Below are 6,113 nucleotides of genomic sequence, written 5' to 3'. Positions count from 1 at the left end.
CTATGCTGTCTGAGGACACATCCCGTCAGAGCTAGGTCCGAGAGCCGCCCAGGGAATAAACAGCCCCTGAGGTTTGGTGAACCCAGGGTAGAAATTGTAAATTTGTTTTGCTCTATGACAGTATAATTAGCTTTTCCTCTTGTGAGGAATGAAAGGGCAGTGTGATTTTCTGGCAGCTGTGGGAGCTGCCTTTCTGGCCGGAGAAATCTAGGCTTCAGCGATATTGTTACACCTGTTTAAACAAGAAGCAGAATAGGTATTTATTTGAAGTTCAAAAGGCCACATGAGCCATGGCCTAAATATAGGCCTGGATATAATTATAAAGATACTTAATTCTTTGTTCTGAAAGATTTTGCAACCCACTGTGCCCTGGAAGGCTTGAGGAGTTTCTGAGACACGTGTTGCCTCCCAGAATGAGTGCAGGCTGGGGTGATGGGCCTGCTTAGAATGCGGGGTGCAAGACTGGACGGTGGGCATGGGAGAGCCCCAGGGAGCATGTCTTGGGCCCTGCTAGTCATCCGGACCATGATGGGGGACATGCGGGATGGTAAAAATGCAGACCTCTAGGCCCTCTCCTGGGTACAATTCCGTTAGGCCTTGTTTTTGTCGTTAGGTTCTGTTGAGTCGAATATGACCCACAGTGACCCCATGAACATCAGATCTGAACCCTGTTCTATCTTAAGTCATCCTCACACTTCCTGACACATTAGATCCCATTGCAGCAGTCACCATGTCACCCATCTGGTTGGAGGTCTTCTTCTCTATCACTGACCCTCGACCCTTCCAAGCATCATGTCCCTCTCCAAGGAATAGCCCCTCCTAGCAACATGCCCAAAGTATGTGAGGCAAAGCCTTGTCATCCTCGCTTCCAAAGAGCACTGTGGCCGCACCTTCTCCAAGACATATTTGTTTGTTCTTTTGGCAGTTCATGGACTGTTTAGTACTCTTCTCCAACACAACAGCTCAAAGGCATCAGTTCTTCTTCCACCATCCTTATTCATTGCCCAGCTCTCAGATACATCATTTCAAGTGATCAGAAAGACCATGACCTGATCAGATGTACCTTAGTCCTCAAACTGATATGATTACTCCTCCATAATTTGGAGAGGTCCCTAACAGCAGACTTTTCCAGGGCAATGCCTCTCCTTATTTTCTGACTGCTGGTTCCAAGGGTGTTGATTGTGGAACTGAGTAAGATGAAGTTGTTGACAGGTTCAGTCTCTTCTCGATCCATCATAATATGGCCTATTGGTCCAGTGGTAAGAATCTTTGTTTTCCTGACATTGAGATGCAATCCATATTGAGGGCTGCGTTCCTTGATCTTCTGCAATGAGTGCTTCAAGTCTTCCTCAGCTTTAGTCTTCAGAACCTATGTTGGTTTGTGGTTTTTTTAGGCCCTTCCAGGAGTTTTTAATGATTACCTAATTTGGGGAACCCCTAACTTAGGGAAGGGGGTTTGGTGGGATGCCTTTCTCTGTATCTGTTAGGAGGTTGGGGATACTCATAATTGCCATTCACTGAACCCCTCACTCTCAAACTCAATGCCATTGGGTCAGGGCCGACTCACAGCTGACCTTCCAGCAGGTTTCTGGGGCCTTACATCACGTGGGAGGAGATTGCCCATCTTCCTCCTGCAGAGCTGACGGTGAATTTGAACCCTTGGGCAGGCTCAGCTTTTGGGTTGGTACCACAGCTAGTCTTTCTCCCGTGTGACTTACATCCTCGGTCAGCCCTGGAGGGTCAGCGATGGAGTCTGTTCTCACTGTGACAATGAACTTTCTTAAAGGATATTTTCTTTTTAGAGAGCCCTCACATACTAGCTCCCATCACTGTCCCCATTTTACAGAGGAGACGAGGAAGCTTCTTTTCTTCATTTCTCTGCCACAGACAGGAGCACCTGAGGGCAGCGCTCTCAAGGTTCTGGAAGTCACAGTTGCTTTTGAGACTCATGAAAGTTGTACAACCTCCTGCCACGAAACTGGGCCAGCACAGGAGGTTTTGCACACTTCTGGAGGGTTCTTGGGAGTCTTATAATAAAGAACGTCTATCCTGAGAAAAGTCCAACCTAAGCGGAGGTCCAGACTCCAGGAAGAAGGCCTCAAGGAGCATGGCAGGGTGCCAAGCATGCCACAGAGAAGGGTGCTAAGGCACAGTGCTCGACTTCTGGTTTTGTTGGGAAGAATGACCAGAAAGAAGACAACATGAAGCCCTGCCACCTTTCAGCTCTACAGCAGACAGGTTCATTAAATAAACAGGAGGACCCAGAGGGACACATTCCTCAGATCAATCAATTCAAGGAGAGCAAAAGAACGACCCTTACCTAATAGCAAAGATGAGCCTGCAAGAAGGGGTAGAAAGTCTAGATGAAAGGAGAGGGGGATTCCAGGGGGTCTGGGGAGATGCTAACACACTATGGGGACACATAAATATCAAGGAACACTGTGTCAACTGTGGATGGGAAATGAATCTGCTCTGTAAACTTTCCTCAAAAGCACAACAGCAGCAGCAGTAATGATAATAATATGACATTCAAGACGTTCAAGCTACTAAGCGCTAAACACTAAGGCTGACGGTGTGTGCTGCCCTTCGCTGAGGTGAGGTCTTGCACTGTGGTGTTGGTGGGATGGCCCTCAGGGCTGGATGAGGACTAAATATGGAGGGGCTTCTGTATGCAGCAGGAGGGAGGGAAATCGGGGCAAGGGGACTTGGTGAACACCTTCTCTGAGGAGAATCACCTCTGGACTATTGCTTTTAGAGGTAGTCACACTGGTTATCTAGTCTGTGAGCTTTGCAAAAGAAGATTATCAGGTCTTTTTCTCTTGGAACTCTGGTGGCCTAGTGGGTAAGAAGTTGCACTGCCAACCCAGAGACAGGTGGTTGGAGTCCTCCAGTGGCAATTCAGGAGGAAGATGAGCAATCGCTTCCCATGTGATTTACAGCCTCTGAAAACCATGAGGGGGGTCAGCTATGGCTTGGTTTCAACTGGTCAGCAAAGAATTGAGTTGCTTTCTCCCTCAAAGTCGCTGTGGGTTTGAGCCCCTGTGTGGATTTGAATTGTCAACCTTTTGTTTAGCAGCTAAGCACGTAAACATTGAACCACCAGGACTTCCTTGGGGAGTGAGAACAGAGACATGGAAGGCCAGGCTATTTTTGGTTTGCTTTTTTTTTGTGTTTTTGTTTTTACAATGAGACTTTTTAATTGGTATACATCCTAAAAGAGTTCACAGAACTGAAATCACCATTCTAGTGCATAAATTCAAACATATTTGGAAAGTAGCAGAGCAAGAATCTGTGAGAATAACAAAGTCATCTTTCCACGGGTTTCATTTGTTACTGCACTTCAGAGCTCTTGTACACAAAAACATAACTGCAAATTTGACAATAATCTTACTTTTTATGTGTAGACTAGCAAGGAGGAACTGCTCCTTGGAGAGGGACATCATCCTTGGAAGAGTGGAGGCACAGAGAAAGAGGATACCATTGATGAGATGGATTGATACAGTGACTGGGGTAATGAGGGTATAGAGCATGTTTCAGGGCTGTTGTACATATACATAGGGTCGTTTGCACCTCAACAGCACATAACAACAACAAATACAGACTGTAATTACTTATCAAAAGCAAATACTAAAAGAAATCAGAGGCCACAATACTAATATCAAATGGAAATTGTGGCCTTATTTTCTCCTATATGAAAAAAGTGGGAGAAGCCAACTGAGTTAATGTAGTTGTCACCTGCTACGCTGATCAACAGGCTCTGAGCAGTGGTGGCTGGGACCCTGGGCCCTGTGGGGACACACTCAAGGGCAGGGATCATGAGGCTACACTAGTGAAGGACTCTGCTATTGCTCTGGTTTGCCTTTTATGCCACACCCCAACAGATTTCCTTTGATTTTACAATATTCTGATGAAGCTTACATTTGTAATATTAAACAAACATTTCATACACTGTACCTTCCACAAATAGCAAGTGAAATTTTGTCTTTCACCCCACCAGGCCCCCAAAACATATGTTCAGAAGAAGCACCCACTGCAGTACCCATCTGGGGGGCAAGATCTCCAAATGAAGATTGAAAATGAACAGTCCACAAGCTGGAGCAGAATGTTCTGGGAGGGAGAAAACAACAACAACAGCAAAACACCCCACATAACAAGACCCCCAAACTTTGCAACTCATGTAACCTAAACAAAGACAGCAATTTGTATTGGCCCAATTTCAGCTGTAGATTAATCCCTTTAGAAATAGTGTTGAATTATTCTCCGAGTACATCAAGGAGAGAGGAAAGTAATCTGGTGATCGTCCTTGAGTTTCCAAAGACACCTGTGGTGGAGTGTTCATGTGTTTACTATTGAAACACAAATGCAAGGGCAGGTGACACAGACATGAGATGGTCCCCCTAGATGTGACATCTCAGGAGGTCTCCCATTGCCCAAGTGCCACCCGTCTGCTGCTGGAACACGTCAATTGTGTCTTCATCCTGCAGCTCCAGCTGGCTGGAGTGTCTGTCAAACCTAAATGTAATCTGTCTCATTGAAAGCACTATTGCTCACAGTAGGCCTTCTCAGTTTGTTCAGAGACATGTGCCTCTTGACTTTGACAACAAAGCCATCCTGCCCAGCCACCTTCAGGTTGATGTGGTCATTCCCTGTCTTCATTCCCTCCTTGGGCTTCTCCTCGCACATGGATGTGTGGGTGGAGGCAGCAAAGGCAGGAGCAGCCCCAGAGATGGCCAGTTACGCTCTCAGCTCTGCTGGTCTCCTGATGCAATTCTAAAAACAAAATTTCATTAATGGCAAGAAGCTGCACTACAATCTCAAAGGCACACAGTTCAAGTCCACCAGACGCTCCACGGGAGAAGGTTGGGCAATCTCCTTCCTTGTGATTAACTGCCTTTGAAAACCCACAGAGGGTCAGCTATGGGTCGGTTCTGACTCTACGGCACATTATATATGAATTTATTTTTAAGAGCAAAATGAAATGCTCAAGGGTGATGAACTTTTTGTGATCATTAAAGTCTACATTGCAGAATTTTTCTAAAACAAAATATGACTATATACTTGTTCTGTTGATGGACTTGTTCCAGGCGCTTTTGGATAATATTCAGCAAGATTTTGCTTGCATGTAAAATTAGTGATATTGTTCGATAATTTCCATACTCTTTTGGGTCACCATTTTTTGGAATGGGAATAAATATTGATCTCTTCCAGTCAGCTGGCCAGGTGACTGTCCTCCAGATTTCTCAACACGACTTGGGAAGTACTTCCAGGGCAGCATCTGTTTCCTGAAATATGTCAATTAGTATGCTGTCAATTCCTGGGACCTTGTTTTTTGCCAATTCCTTCAAAAGAGCTTGAACTTCCTTCTTCATCATCATTGCCTCTGTCATATGCTGTTCTATGAAATTCTCCTGCTCCAGCCAATTCTTTCTGGTACAGTGACTCTGTGTACTCCTTCCATCTTCTTTTGATGCCTCCTGGATACTTCAATATTTTGCTCATAGCATCTCTTTAACTATTGCAGCTTGACACTTGAATTTGTTCTTCAGTTCTTTCAACTTAAGAAATGCTGAATGAGTTTGTACCTTTTGATTTTCTGACCCCAACTCTTTGCACATTTTATAATAATTATTTGCTTTGTTTTCCCACACTGCCATTTGAAATCTTTGGTTAGCTCCTTAAATTCCTGATATCTTCCCTTTGCTTTGACTTCTCAGTTATCTAGTGCAATATTCAGAGTCTCTTCTGACATCTATCTTGGTCTTTTCTTCCTCTGTCTTATAATGATCTTTTGTTTTCATGTTGTTGTTGTTATGTACCATTGAGTCACTTGCAACTCAGCAACCCTATGTACAACAGCCCTAAACCCTGCTCTATCCTGTGCCAATCGCACTGCCTCTGATACACCCATCCCAATTACCCCAGTCACTGAACCAATCCACCTCATAGAGGGTCTTCCCCTCTTGCGCCGTCCCTCCACCCTCCCAAGCATGATGTCTCTCCTTACAACATGTCCAAAATATGTCAGACGAAGTACCAGAATCCTTACCTCCAAGGAGCAGCCTGGTTTTACCCTCTCCAGGCTGAATCTGTTTGTTTTCTTGGCAATCCATGGT

At 45.0% G+C, this 6,113-nt stretch overlaps 1 pseudogene; it reads right to left on the bottom strand.

Moving 5' to 3' along the window:
* Positions 1 to 4,397: 4,397 nt before the first annotated feature.
* On the bottom strand, positions 4,398 to 4,683 carry LOC102844168 (annotated as a pseudogene).
* Positions 4,684 to 6,113: the final 1,430 nt, after the last annotated feature.

Source organism: Elephantulus edwardii, unplaced genomic scaffold (assembly GCF_000299155.1).
Source record: "Elephantulus edwardii isolate Elephantulus edwardi_28Jun2011 unplaced genomic scaffold, EleEdw1.0 scaffold00244, whole genome shotgun sequence".
NCBI lineage: Eukaryota > Metazoa > Chordata > Mammalia > Macroscelidea > Macroscelididae > Elephantulus > Elephantulus edwardii.
Note: the sequence above shows the minus strand (reverse complement) of the source record. Positions and strands in the feature narration are given on the sequence as shown.